General features: G+C 34.8%; 3 non-coding genes across 3 annotated transcripts; all 3 read right to left on the minus strand.

Annotated features, from left to right (window-relative positions):
* Positions 1-1,537: 1,537 nt before the first annotated feature.
* Positions 1,538-1,610, minus strand: TRNAV-UAC (transfer RNA valine (anticodon UAC)). The gene has a single exon. It is a non-coding gene; the product is annotated as a tRNA-Val (tRNA).
* Positions 1,611-3,541: 1,931 nt separating this feature from the next.
* Positions 3,542-3,614, minus strand: TRNAV-UAC (transfer RNA valine (anticodon UAC)). The gene has a single exon. It is a non-coding gene; the product is annotated as a tRNA-Val (tRNA).
* A 1,931-nt stretch (positions 3,615-5,545) lies between these two features.
* TRNAV-UAC (transfer RNA valine (anticodon UAC)) lies at positions 5,546-5,618 on the minus strand. Its single transcript has one exon. It is a non-coding gene; the product is annotated as a tRNA-Val (tRNA).
* Positions 5,619-15,831: the final 10,213 nt, after the last annotated feature.

Here is a 15,831-nt window from a genome sequence, read left to right on the forward strand (position 1 = left end):
ATTATCTACTGTAAGTACTTTTATCAAGATCACATTTTACTGGATTTTTAATAAATATGGGTTCACTTGGGATTGAACCCAGGACTTTCACCGTATAAAGCAGATGTGCTAACCACTATGCTATGAAACCACAACATAAACTGTCCTCACACTAGAAGAGATTTTTGGTTATCTTGACAATCAAATGCCCCCAAATTTGAGGTACACACTAAGTGATTTTGTTAAAAATCCAATTATATGTTGCACAACACTGAATTTTCATATGTCCGCAATTAAGCAGCATGACTTAGTCGTGAAAAAATGCAGATAATATGGTCAGTTTATCGAGAACCTCCAAGTACCACACAGTGCACTATTATAGTAGGCTGAGATTTTTTTTTTATCTTGGCTGACCGATTCAATATCCGAAGGAGTGTGTTTGTGACCATCAGTTCTCTGGTTTATCGGAAATATACCAAATGGTCATTTAAAAACACTACCCAGTAAAACAGGATGAGCAACCACTTTTTTGCAATTTACTTTAATAATTGTATAATGGGTACATAGATAAATACAGTTGTAACATGGTTGACCAAACTTGCATTACCCAACATTTAAAATAAAACTTTAGTAAAGAGCAATGTGTGCAATGTTGAATAAACCTGCATATTCCCATTTTAAATAAAGAATTTTTTAAGCTTTTCAAGTGAATATTTATATTTTGAAAAACTATATACATAAAAATGATTATTTTTAACATTTTGACCAATTATCATCTGCAGTTGTCACACTTATCAAAATCACTTTTCAGTGATTTTTCTTGCCATGTTACCATAAAGTGCCTGTATTACAAATACTACATATAAATAAATGCCCTTTCACAACATAACTTAAGCATAATACTCGAAAAAGATTTTAGTAATAGTCAATATACTATCTATCCAGAAGTCAAATCTATCAGCATTTTTGCTAAACTTGCACATCACATAGTGATTATGGAAATATTTATTTACATTTAAAGTAAATGATCTGGAAGTGAATATTAGCTACATCAAAACATGATTGCAGTTTATCATGCATTAATCATGCAATACCAAACCTTGGCAGCATTATCAAGTTGCTAGTGAAGTCATGTGAACAGTGAAGTCCTGGAAAGAATAGCTGTGCTTTGGTGAACTGGTGATGGAAATGTTGGTTTAAGTGATTTATTTAACTGTACTCAGTTAAGATGATTTATGGAAAAAGGTAGTTAGATATGATACTACAATTTATTTGTTTACTATAAATGAAATATATGATACATTGCTACCAATTTCTTATAAAACAAGAAGATTATTTGAATCTGCTCCAGATTTTTAATCAGTTGTTTGCTGTAATAAGTTATTTTATAATGAAAAGCTAATAGATATTAAAAATAACATTTATTTCCATATTTAGAGAAGAAATTGAATTTTGTAAGTGAACAAATGACATATTTCACATTGAGCAGTAGCAGGTCAGATGTTATAAGAATGATAGTGAAGAACATTTTCATAAGTCATAAATTAGTGCAAAAATATGGTTCCACTGGGGATTGAACCCAGGACCTTCTGCGTGTAAAGCAGACGTGATAACCACTACACTATGAAACCAATATGCAATACAATAACAAACTGTTCAATTTTTTGGTTGTCCTGACAGTCGTAGTGGTTTTTTTGTAAACTGTTTCGGATTATCGGTGAAACATCACAGTGATTGTTCTTTCATTATATATAATTTTTTAAAAAACAGAGCACCATATTTTTGGCAAATTGACCCAATACTTAATAGTGGTACACCTAGCTAAAGAAAGTTATAGCCTGGTTGACCAACCTTGCATAATTAAACATTTAATAATAATCTTTATTAAAAAGCAATGACTGCAATGATAAATAAATGTGTATATCCATTTTAAAGTAAGCATTTTGCAAAGTTTTTTAAGTGATTATTTTTAATTTGAAGAAAACAAATATACAAAATTCTTTATTTCTAACATCTTGACCAATTATTATCTACTGTAAGTACTTTTATCAAGATCACATTTTACTGGATTTTTAATAAATATGGGTTCACTTGGGATTAAACCCAGGACTTTCACCGTATAAAGCAGATGTGCTAACCACTATGCTATGAAACAACAACATAAACTGTTCGCACACTAGAAGAGATTTTTGGTTATCTTGACAATCAAATGCCCCCAAATTTGAGGTACACACTAAGTGATTTTGTTTAAAAATCCAATTATATGTTGCACAACACTGAATTTTCATATGTCCGCAATTAAGCAGCATGACTTAGTCGTGAAAAAAATGCAGATAATATGGTCAGTTTATCGAGAACCTCCAAGTACCACACAGTGCACTATTATAGTAGGCTGAGATTTTTTTTTATCTTGGCTGACCGATTCAATAACCGAAGGAGTGTGTTTGTGACCATCAGTTCTCTGGTTTATCGGAAATACACCAAATGGTCATTTAAAAACACTACCCAGTAAAACAGGATGAGCAACCACTTTTTTGCAATTTACTTTAATAATTGTATAGTGGGTACAAAGCTAAAGACAGTTGTAACATGGTTGACCAAACTTGCATTACCCAACATTTCAAATAAAACTTTAGTAAAGAGCAATGTGTGCAATGTTGAATAAACCTGCATATTCCCATTTTAAATAAAGAATTTTTGAAGCTTTTCAAGTGAATATTTATAATTTGAAAAACTATATACACAAAAATCATTATTTCTAACATGTTGACCAATTATCATCTGCAGGTGTCACACTTCTCAAAATCACTTTTCAGTGATTTTTCTTGCCATGTTACCATAAAGTGCCTGTATTACAAATACTACATATAAATAAATGCCCTTTCACAACATAACTTAAGCATAATACTCGAAAAAGACTTTAGTAATAATCAATATACTATCTATCCAGAAGTCAAATCTATCAGCATTTTTGCTAAACTTGCACATCACATAGTAATTATGGAAATATTTATTTACATTTAAAGTAAATGATCTGGAAGTGAATATTAGCTACATCAAAACATGATTGCTGTTTATCATGCATTAATCATGCAATACCAAACTTTGGCAGCATTATCAAGTTGCTAGTAAAGTCATGTGAACAGTGAAGTCCTGGAAAGAATAGCTGTGCTTTGGTGAACTGGTAATGGAAATGTTGGTTTAAGTGATTTATTTAACTGTACTCAGTTAAGATGATTTATGAAAAAAGGTAGTTAGATATGATACTACTATTTATTTGTTTTCTATAAATGAAATATATGATACATTGCTACCAATTTCTTATAAAACAAGAAGATTATTTGAATCTGCTCCAGATTTTTAATCAGTTGTTTGCTGTAATAAGTTATTTTATAATGAAAAGCTAATAGATATTAAAAATAACATTTATTCCATATTTAGAGAAGAAATTGAATTTTGTAAGTGAACAAATGACATATTTCACATTGAGCAGTAGCAGGTCAGATGTTATAAGAATGATAGTGAAGAACATTTTCAGAAGTCATAAATTAGTGCAAAAATATGGTTCCACTGGGGATTGAACCCAGGACCTTCTGCGTGTAAAGCAGACGTGATAACCACTACACTATGAAACCAATATGCAATACAATAACAAACTGTTCAATTGTTTGGTTGTCCTGACAGTCGTAGTGATTTTTTTGTAAACTGTTCCGGATTATCGGTGAAACGTCAAAGTGATTGTTCTTTCATTATATATAATTTTTTTAAAAACAGAGCACCATATTTTTGGCAAATTGACCCAATACTTAATAGTGGTACACCTAGCTAAAGAAAGTTATAGCCTGGTTGACCAACCTTGCATAATTAAACATTTAATAATAATCTTTATTAAAAAGCAATGACTGCAATGATAAATAAATGTGTATATCCATTTTAAAGTAAGCATTTTGCAAAGTTTTTCAAGTGATTATTTTTAATTTGAAGAAAACAAATATACAAAATTCTTTATTTCTAACATCTTGACCAATTATTATCTACTGTAAGTACTTTTATCAAGATCACATTTTACTGGATTTTTAATAAATATGGGTTCACTTGGGATTAAACCCAGGACTTTCTCCGTATAAAGCAGATGTGCTAACCACTATGCTATGAAACCACAACATAAACTGTTCTCACACTAGAAGAGATTTTTGGTCATCTTGACAATCAAATGCCCCAAAATCTGAGGTACACACTAAGTAATTTTGTTTAAAAATCCAATTATATGTTGCACAACACTGAATTTTCATATGTCCGCAATTAAGCAGCATGACTTAGTCGTGAAAAAATGCAGAAAATATGGTCAGTTTATCGAGAACCTCCAAGTACCACACAGTGCACTATTATAGTAGGCTGAGATTTTTTTTTATCTTGGCTGACCGATTCAATAACCGAAGGAGTGTGTTTGTGACCATCAGTTCTCTAGTTTATCGGAAATACACCAAATGGTCATTTAAAAACACTACCCAGTAAAACAGGATGAGCAACCACTTTTTTGCAATTTACTTTAATAATTGTATAGTGGGTACAAAGCTAAAGACAGTTGTAACATGGTTGACCAAACTTGCATTACCCAACATTTCAAATAAAACTTTAGTAAAGAGCAATGTGTGCAATGTTGAATAAACCTGCATATTCCCATTTTAAATAAAGAATTTTTGAAGCTTTTCAAGTGAATATTTATAATTTGAAAAACTATATACACAAAAATCATTATTTCTAACATTTTTACCAACTATCATCTGCAGTTGTCACACTTCTCAAAATCACTTTTCAGTGATTTTTCTTGCCATGTTACCATAAAGTGCCTGTATTACAAATACTACATATAAATAAATGCCATTTCACAACATAACTTAAGCATAATACTCGAAAAAGACTTTAGTAATAATCAATATACTATCTATCCAGAAGTCAAATCTATCAGCATTTTTGCTAAACTTGCACATCACATAGTAATTATGGAAATATTTATTTACATTTAAAGTAAATGATCTGGAAGTGAATATTAGCTACATCAAAACATGATTGCAGTTTATCAAGCATTAATCATGCAATACCAAACTTTGGCAGCATTATCAAGTTGCTAGTAAAGTCATGTGAACAGTGAAGTCCTGGAAAGAATAGCTGTGCTTTGGTGAACTGGTGATGGAAATGTTGGTTTAAGTGATTTATTTAACTGTACTCAGTTAAGATGATTTATGGAAAAAGGTAGTTAGATATGATACTACTATTTATTTGTTTACTATAAATGAAATATATGATACATTGCTACCAATTTCTTATAAAACAAGAAGATTATTTGAATCTGCTCCAGATTTTTAATCAGTTGTTTGCTGTAATAAGTTATTTTATACTGAAAAGCTAGTAGATATTAAAAATAACATTTATTTCCATATTTAGAGAAGAAATTGAATTTTGTAAGTGAACAAATGACATATTTCACATTGAGCAGTAGCAGGTCAGATGTTATAAGAATGATAGTGAAGAACATTTTCATAAGTCATAAATTAGTGCAAAAATATGGTTCCACTGGGGATTGAACCAAGGACCTTCTGCGTGTAAAGCAGACGTGATAACCACTACACTATGAAACCAATATGCAATACAATAACAAACTGTTCAATTTTTTGGTTGTCCTGACAGTCGTAGTGGTTTTTTTGTAAACTGTTTCGGATTATCGGTGAAACATCAAAGTGATTGTTCTTTCATTATATATATTTTTTTTAAAAACAGAGCACCATATTTTTTGCAAATTGACCCAATACTTAATAGTGGTACACCTAGCTAAAGAAAGTTATAGCCTGGTTGACCAACCTTGCATAATTAAACATTTAATAATAATCTTTATTAAAAAGCAATGACTGCAATGATAAATAAATGTGTATATCCATTTTAAAGTAAGCATTTTGCAAAGTTTTTTAAGTGATTATTTTTAATTTGAAGAAAACAAATATACAAAATTCTTTATTTCTAACATCTTGACCAATTATTATCTACTGTAAGTACTTTTATCAAGATCACATTTTACTGGATTTTTAATAAATATGGGTTCACTTGGGATTAAACCCAGGACTTTCACCGTATAAAGCAGATGTGCTAACCACTATGCTATGAAACAACAACATAAACTGTTCGCACACTAGAAGAGAATTTTGGTTATCTTGACAATCAAATGCCCCCAAATTTGAGGTACACACTAAGTGATTTTGTTTAAAAATCCAATTATATGTTGCACAACACTGAATTTTCATATGTCCGCAATTAAGCAGCATGACTTAGTCGTGAAAAAATGCAGATAATATGGTCAGTTTATCGAGAACCTCCAAGTACCACACAGTGCACTATTATAGTAGGCTGAGATTTTTTTTTATCTTGGCTGACCGATTCAATAACCGAAGGAGTGTGTTTGTGACCATCAGTTCTCTGGTTTATCGGAAATACACCAAATGGTCATTTAAAAACACTACCCAGTAAAACAGGATGAGCAACCACTTTTTTGCAATTTACTTTAATAATTGTATAGTGGGTACAAAGCTAAAGACAGTTGTAACATGGTTGACCAAACTTGCATTACCCAACATTTCAAATAAAACTTTAGTAAAGAGCAATGTGTGCAATGTTGAATAAACCTGCATATTCCCATTTTAAATAAATAATTTTTGAAGCTTTTCAAGTGAGTATTTATAATTTGAAAAACTATATACACAAAAATCATTATTTCTAACATGTTGACCAATTATCATCTGCAGGTAGAAAAAAAAGGAGAAAATAGGGAGGGTCTACAAGTTTGGCGCACAGCAGCCCGTCCACTGACAAAATACCTATGTAAAAATCACCGATTTTACCAAAACAATATATAGAAGAAGCAAGTGTTGGTATTTATCTGTGTCCAGGGCGCGTAAAAAAAGAAAAAGGTAATGAAACTTAACACATCCCTTGTCAAATGGGTATATGATGTCTTCTCCAGATTATGCAGGCCTAGGAGTCCTTTCGTTCAGGTGAATCTTCTCGTTATAAATGGCTCCCAGTTCATGTCAAAATGGAGAGAAATAAGAGAGAAAAGAAATGTGTAGCACCGTTTACAACAGCTAGAATCGAGAATTCCACACAATGAAAGTTTTTAAGGGCGTACCCCACTCACACAGAAACAAGTAAGTGGGTTCCCGTAAAGGTATCTTTATTGCTAGTTTTTTTCTCCAATCCCCTCAGGTTAGGTTCACGTAATTAAGCGTGCCTGAATCTCACACCACATGGGGTACTGTAAACACGTAGGGGTAGTGTCTGAGGCAATTTCAATGCGTACCCTCACTTACACAGAGCAAAGCCAGAACATTCATATAACGGTTTCTTTATATCAACAAAAATCCTCAGGTGCGTACCCCAACTCACTCAGTAAACGATGAATGACTCCTATAAAGGTTTCTTTAAATAGATTCACTGGTATCCCTTTGGTGGATCCACAAGAGGAAAAGGAACTCTTTCTCCCAAATGCCAGACCAGAGTCATGAAAAAAATCCTTCTTTCTAAAACAGGTTTTTTATTCCAGACATAGTCCAAATTCATACAAAGAAATCACCACACATGGTGACAGAAAAAATTAAAAAGTAAAAATTTAAAAGTACAATAAAAATTCCAAAGGCAAAATTTGAGATAATAATCGGCGTGATTATTCCCTTTTTCCAGAAAACTACTCACAGTACAGTCGTCCGACGCGTTTCGGTCTCGAATGGACCTTAATCATGAACTATCTGCACTATGAGGAGTAAGCATATTTATGCTATGAACATCCAATGAATGAGTAGCCGGAAATGACATCATTAATTACAATGAAAATTAATTTTGTTTAAAAACATGATTATTCATCACACAAATTCATAATAACATATACATAAACACTAGTATCATGCATGGTGAAAAAGTACAGCAGGAAAAACACTTTAAAACATATTTTCTTCTCCATTAAAAAACGGAGCTTGGAATTCTGGGTAATGTAGTTTCCATAGTGAACTACTACATGACCATATATGGTGTTTCCACCGGATATTGTGTTGCACCGCTGCTGGTGAAACTTCCCCAGAAAATAATCCCTGAAGGTTTGTTCCGTTTGTAGCCGGAAATGACATCATTAATTACAATGAAAATTAATTTTGTTTAAAAACATGATTATTCATCACACAAATTCATAATAACATATACATAAACACTAGTATCATGCATGGTGAAAAAGTACAGCAGGAAAAACACTTTAAAACATATTTTCTTCTCCATTAAAAAATGGAGCTTGGAATTCTGGGTAATGTAGTTTCCATAGTGAATGACCATATATGGTGTTTCCGCCGGATATTGTGTTGCACCGCTGCTGGTGAAACTTCCCCAGAAAATAATCCCTGAAGGTTTGTTCCATTTGGAGAGACAGACGGCGGAAGTGACGTATCGCCGTCTTCTATTTCCGTTTTCAGGGATTCTGGGGTTTGTAGTTTAGAAGGGGAACCGGCGCGGCCATTTCATAGGTTAGAAAGCACTCTGAAACGGTCACCATGGAAACCAGCCGTGTTTTTGGTTTCTTTTCATTCATACATATTATGGGTAGCTAATATAAACGTAAAACAAAGAGAAACAGGAATTAGTGGAAAAAATAGAAACTACAGACTTTCTAAACAGATCTGGGGTAACACTTTTATGAAAATGTTGCATTAATAGATAAAGCTCAAAGTCGCATATTAATTTAGCACATCAGTCAAGGAACCATTTAAGCTCAAAATCGCAGTTCAGACCACCTGGGCTTAAGGTGTCATACATAAAAATACATTTCATTTCCGACTTAGCTAGAAATGTATTGAGGTCTTTATTCCTTCCGTTTCCTTTGACCTGTCTAATTCCATAAAAGCCTGATATTTCTGTGACCAAACAATTATGTTTGGTTTTAAAATGAGCAGACAAAGAATGGGTTAGAAGGCCTTTTTTAATGTTTCTAATGTGCTCCCCCAGGCGAACCTTTAAGGGTCTAGAGGTCCGCCCAATATAAAATAAATTACAGCTGCATTTAATAGCGTAAATGACATTTTTACTGTCACAAGTGATAAAATCTGTAATATTCACTTTTTTCTCATTTATATGGATATTTTCAATTTTGCTTTTTCCTTCACTTTTAATATGTCTACAGCCCATACAATTACCGCATCTGTAAAACCCCTGGGACACAATTCTAGACTGGGATTTCGTCGAGGGCATAGCACTGGAGACCAATTTATTTTTTAAATTGGGAGCCCTGCGGTAGATATGGATGGGTCTATTGGGGACAAGGGGTCCAATCACCGGATCCTTCTTTAGCAGACCCCAATGTCTTTTGAAAATCTTCTCGATTTCTTGATGACTTTGGTTAAACTGGGTGATGAAAGCCCATTCATATTTATTGTCTGTAGTGGTCTTTATAATATTATCTTTCAGGAGATCCTTACGTGTGGTGTTTCTTACTTCGGAATGGGCTTTTTCAATAGTGCCCTTATTGTAGCCGCATGCCCTAAATTTTTCATTCATTTCTTTTGCCTGTGCTTCAAAAATATTATCCTCCGTACAATTCCTCCTGACTCTTTTTAGTTGACTGATGGGGATAGAATCCAGCCAGTTGTTGTGGTGACAACTACTGGCTGCTATATATGACCTCGAATCAGTGGGTTTGGAGTAGGTCATGGTGTGTAACTGGCCCTCTTTAATATAGACAGTAATATCAAGGAAATTGATGGATTCCCCACTCTTTTCAAATGATAAGACAATATTCTTATCATTCGTGTTCAACAAAGTACAGAAAGAGTTAAGTGTTTCGACTCCACCTCTCCATAAAAAGAAAATATCATCAATATACCTGGCATAGGACACCAGATTCGCTCCATAGCTATTATTTGACCAAACCGTGTTTAGTTCCCATAAACCAAGGAATAGGTTGGCATAGCTAGGAGCGAATCTGGTGCCCATGGCCGTGCCCGTTTTCTGGATGTAAAATTGATCCTGAAATAAAAAGAAATTATTATTGAGGATAAACTTAATTCCCTCTATAATCAGCTCCTTTAGATCCTTTGTATGGTTGGACTGATCCAGAAAATAAGTGACCGCCTCCACACCGTCATCATGATCGATAACGGTGTAGAGGGAACTGACATCAGCTGTCACTAGGATGTCACCTTCCTTCCACTGTACAGATTCCAACAGTTTAAGGAAATCCTTTGTATCCTTCAAGTGTGATCTATTCCTGGATACCAAGGGTTGCAGGATATAATCAATGAACTTAGACAGATTTGATGTCAGAGATTGAACTCCCGATATAATCGGCCTACCCGGGGGATCAGTAAGGCTCTTATGTACTTTTGGTAGTACGTAGATCACAGGTATAGTTGGGTCTTCTATGATAATAAATTTGGCCTCTTTGGCACTAATGGTTCCTTTCTTTTCATATTTATCTATAAGATTTCTTAACTTAATTAAGGTGGTATCGGATGGGTCGTTCCTAAGTTTTTTATACGTTTCAGTATCATTTAGCTGTCTCAGGACCTCATTTACATAGTTTGCCAGATCCATTACAACAACTCCTCCCCCTTTATCAGAGGGTTTGATTACGATCTCTTTAAGTTATTTTAATTTTTTTAGGGCATTCCTTTCCTTAAACGTAAGGTTCTGAATTTTCTTTGGTTTTAGTTGAAGTTTTTCTAAGTCCTCAAGCACCATAACCCCAAAAGTTTCAATTAATGGCCCCTGTATATGTTTGGGGAAAAAAAGGGATTTAGGTTTAAATGGGGTGACTGCAGATGTGCTCAAAGGTGTACCAGTTGTGGCCAAGTCCTCCCTACTTGCAAAAAACTTCTTTATGGTTAATTTCCTCATGTACCGTTGTACATCTAAATATATTTCAAATGGATCGATAGGATTTGTTGGGGCATATTTTAAACCCTTACACAAAACAGAGGTTTCACTCTCTGACAGGATGTGGGAACTCAAATTGAAAATCTTTGTAGTGGGGATAGTTTTTCCTATATTTCCTATGGTGCTATTAGATACGGAATGGACATTTTCAGGGCTAATTACTATCTTTTTTTGGGATTTACGTTTTCTTTTGCATTTACCTCTATGAGGTTTATGCACACCACCCCTCTTGCCCCTCTGCGATCTTTTTAGAATTATCGGTGCCTGTTTGGGTAATGTCTGTTCTCTAAAAAATGATGATTATGTTCTGGTTCGTTCGCCCTCCTTAGTGGAGAGAAGCGGTTCCTCGATCTTACCGGAACATTCTCATCAGAAGGGTACTTGTATTTGGGGTTTCTCTGGGAAGCCCCCCTCCATTCTGGTGTTTTATACCTATACCTTCTGTCTATCCTTCCAGATTGTGGAAATCTGGCATGGTCATAGACAGATGTATAGTCCCTTTCGTTCCTCTTAATGGGTTCCAAAGTACGGTTGTTAAACAATCTCCTCCTTTGAGGCTTTCTATACTGAAAGGTTTCATTATGCCGAGGAGGGGGATTAGTATGGCTGTCTGAAATTTCCCCTCCTTCTACCTCATGATTCTTGGATTCGATTTGTTCAGATCTATCCCTATTAAATTTCCGTAATTTTTTTTCTATGAGTTGCTTTTGTGTTCGTTTAAGTTTTGTTTCAATCTCCTTTTCCATAATTCTATATTCTTCAGACTCAGAAAAAGGAGCAGAAAGTGATTTATATTCTGCAATCTCTATTTCAAGTCTATTAAGTTCCTTTTTCCTTTCCCTGATAACCAATTTCATTAGAGACTGGGAACAATGATTAATTGTATTATCCCAATCTTTTTTGAATTCCTCACTTGCCGTATTAAAGGAAGAGATTTTGATGATTTTAAGCCCTCGTGGCACTAATTCAAAAGAGGCATATTTTTCAAGTGTGGCTATCTCCCACCACACTTTACACTCCTTTAGGAGTGAATTTTCTAATTTCTGCATGGTTTCTTCTAGGTCAAAATCAACAAGATCTGAATGTTCCTTATTCCCACCAAAAACTTTTTCAAACATATTCAAACGTTCATCCCTTAAAGAAAACATTACTGTAACAATACAATGCAGCCAATTATGAAACAACCTCCCTAATGGTGATAAAACTGGATAGAAAAAAAAGGAGAAAATAGGGAGGGTCTACAAGTTTGGCGCACAGCAGCCCGTCCACTGACAAAATACCTATGTAAAAATCACCGATTTTACCAAAACAATATATAGAAGAAGCAAGTGTTGGTATTTATCTGTGTCCAGGGCGCGTAAAAAAAGAAAAAGGTAATGAAACTTAACACATCCCTTGTCAAATGGGTATATGATGTCTTCTCCAGATTATGCAGGCCTAGGAGTCCTTTTGTTCAGGTGAATCTTCTCGTTATAAATGGCTCCCAGTTCATGTCAAAATGGAGAGAAATAAGAGAGAAAAGAAATGTGTAGCACCGTTTACAACAGCTAGAATCGAGAATTCCACACAATGAAAGTTTTTAAGGGCGTACCCCACTCACACAGAAACAAGTAAGTGGGTTCCCGTAAAGGTATCTTTATTGCTAGTTTTTTTCTCCAATCCCCTCAGGTTAGGTTCACGTAATTAAGCGTGCCTGAATCTCACACCACATGGGGTACTGTAAACACGTAGGGGTAGTGTCTGAGGCAATTTCAATGCGTACCCTCACTTACACAGAGCAAAGCCAGAACATTCATATAACGGTTTCTTTATATCAACAAAAATCCTCAGGTGCGTACCCCAACTCACTCAGTAAACGATGAATGACTCCTATAAAGGTTTCTTTAAATAGATTCACTGGTATCCCTTTGGTGGATCCACAAGAGGAAAAGGAACTCTTTCTCCCAAATGCCAGACCAGAGTCATGAAAAAAATCCTTCTTTCTAAAACAGGTTTTTTATTCCAGACATAGTCCAAATTCATACAAAGAAATCACCACACATGGTGACAGAAAAAATAAAAAAGTAAAAATTTAAAAGTACAATAAAAATTCCAAAGGCAAAATTTGAGATAATAATCGGCGTGATTATTCCCTTTTTCCAGAAAACTACTCACAGTACAGTCGTCCGACGCGTTTCGGTCTCGAATGGACCTTAATCATGAACTATCTGCACTATGAGGAGTAAGCATATTTATGCTATGAACATCCAATGAATGAGTAGCCGGAAATGACATCATTAATTACAATGAAAATTAATTTTGTTTAAAAACATGATTATTCATCACACAAATTCATAATAACATATACATAAACACTAGTATCATGCATGGTGAAAAAGTACAGCAGGAAAAACACTTTAAAACATATTTTCTTCTCCATTAAAAAACGGAGCTTGGAATTCTGGGTAATGTAGTTTCCATAGTGAACTACTACATGACCATATATGGTGTTTCCACCGGATATTGTGTTGCACCGCTGCTGGTGAAACTTCCCCAGAAAATAATCCCTGAAGGTTTGTTCCGTTTGTAGCCGGAAATGACATCATTAATTACAATGAAAATTAATTTTGTTTAAAAACATGATTATTCATCACACAAATTCATAATAACATATACATAAACACTAGTATCATGCATGGTGAAAAAGTACAGCAGGAAAAACACTTTAAAACATATTTTCTTCTCCATTAAAAAATGGAGCTTGGAATTCTGGGTAATGTAGTTTCCATAGTGAATGACCATATATGGTGTTTCCGCCGGATATTGTGTTGCACCGCTGCTGGTGAAACTTCCCCAGAAAATAATCCCTGAAGGTTTGTTCCATTTGGAGAGACAGACGGCGGAAGTGACGTATCGCCGTCTTCTATTTCCGTTTTCAGGGATTCTGGGGTTTGTAGTTTAGAAGGGGAACCGGCGCGGCCATTTCATAGGTTAGAAAGCACTCTGAAACGGTCACCATGGAAACCAGCCGTGTTTTTGGTTTCTTTTCATTCATACATATTATGGGTAGCTAATATAAACGTAAAACAAAGAGAAACAGGAATTAGTGGAAAAAATAGAAACTACAGACTTTCTAAACAGATCTGGGGTAACACTTTTATGAAAATGTTGCATTAATAGATAAAGCTCAAAGTCGCATATTAATTTAGCACATCAGTCAAGGAACCATTTAAGCTCAAAATCGCAGTTCAGACCACCTGGGCTTAAGGTGTCATACATAAAAATACATTTCATTTCCGACTTAGCTAGAAATGTATTGAGGTCTTTATTCCTTCCGTTTCCTTTGACCTGTCTAATTCCATAAAAGCCTGATATTTCTGTGACCAAACAATTATGTTTGGTTTTAAAATGAGCAGACAAAGAATGGGTTAGAAGGCCTTTTTTAATGTTTCTAATGTGCTCCCCCAGGCGAACCTTTAAGGGTCTAGAGGTCCGCCCAATATAAAATAAATTACAGCTGCATTTAATAGCGTAAATGACATTTTTACTGTCACAAGTGATAAAATCTGTAATATTCACTTTTTTCTCATTTATATGGATATTTTCAATTTTGCTTTTTCCTTCACTTTTAATATGTCTACAGCCCATACAATTACCGCATCTGTAAAACCCCTGGGACACAATTCTAGACTGGGATTTCGTCGAGGGCATAGCACTGGAGACCAATTTATTTTTTAAATTGGGAGCCCTGCGGTAGATATGGATGGGTCTATTGGGGACAAGGGGTCCAATCACCGGATCCTTCTTTAGCAGACCCCAATGTCTTTTGAAAATCTTCTCGATTTCTTGATGACTTTGGTTAAACTGGGTGATGAAAGCCCATTCATATTTATTGTCTGTAGTGGTCTTTATAATATTATCTTTCAGGAGATCCTTACGTGTGGTGTTTCTTACTTCGGAATGGGCTTTTTCAATAGTGCCCTTATTGTAGCCGCATGCCCTAAATTTTTCATTCATTTCTTTTGCCTGTGCTTCAAAAATATTATCCTCCGTACAATTCCTCCTGACTCTTTTTAGTTGACTGATGGGGATAGAATCCAGCCAGTTGTTGTGGTGACAACTACTGGCTGCTATATATGACCTCGAATCAGTGGGTTTGGAGTAGGTCATGGTGTGTAACTGGCCCTCTTTAATATAGACAGTAATATCAAGGAAATTGATGGATTCCCCACTCTTTTCAAATGATAAGACAATATTCTTATCATTCGTGTTCAACAAAGTACAGAAAGAGTTAAGTGTTTCGACTCCACCTCTCCATAAAAAGAAAATATCATCAATATACCTGGCATAGGACACCAGATTCGCTCCATAGCTATTATTTGACCAAACCGTGTTTAGTTCCCATAAACCAAGGAATAGGTTGGCATAGCTAGGAGCGAATCTGGTGCCCATGGCCGTGCCCGTTTTCTGGATGTAAAATTGATCCTGAAATAAAAAGAAATTATTATTGAGGATAAACTTAATTCCCTCTATAATCAGCTCCTTTAGATCCTTTGTATGGTTGGACTGATCCAGAAAATAAGTGACCGCCTCCACACCGTCATCATGATCGATAACGGTGTAGAGGGAACTGACATCAGCTGTCACTAGGATGTCACCTTCCTTCCACTGTACAGATTCCAACAGTTTAAGGAAATCCTTTGTATCCTTCAAGTGTGATCTATTCCTGGATACCAAGGGTTGCAGGATATAATCAATGAACTTAGACAGATTTGATGTCAGAGATTGAACTCCCGATATAATCGGCCTACCCGGGGGATCAGTAAGGCTCTTATGTACTTTTGGTAGTACGTAGATCACAGGTATAGTTGGGTCTTCTATGATAATAAATTTGGCCTCTTTGGCACTAATGGT

Source organism: Pseudophryne corroboree, chromosome 11 (assembly GCF_028390025.1).
Source record: "Pseudophryne corroboree isolate aPseCor3 chromosome 11, aPseCor3.hap2, whole genome shotgun sequence".
In the NCBI taxonomy this organism is placed as follows: Eukaryota; Metazoa; Chordata; class Amphibia; order Anura; family Myobatrachidae; genus Pseudophryne; species Pseudophryne corroboree.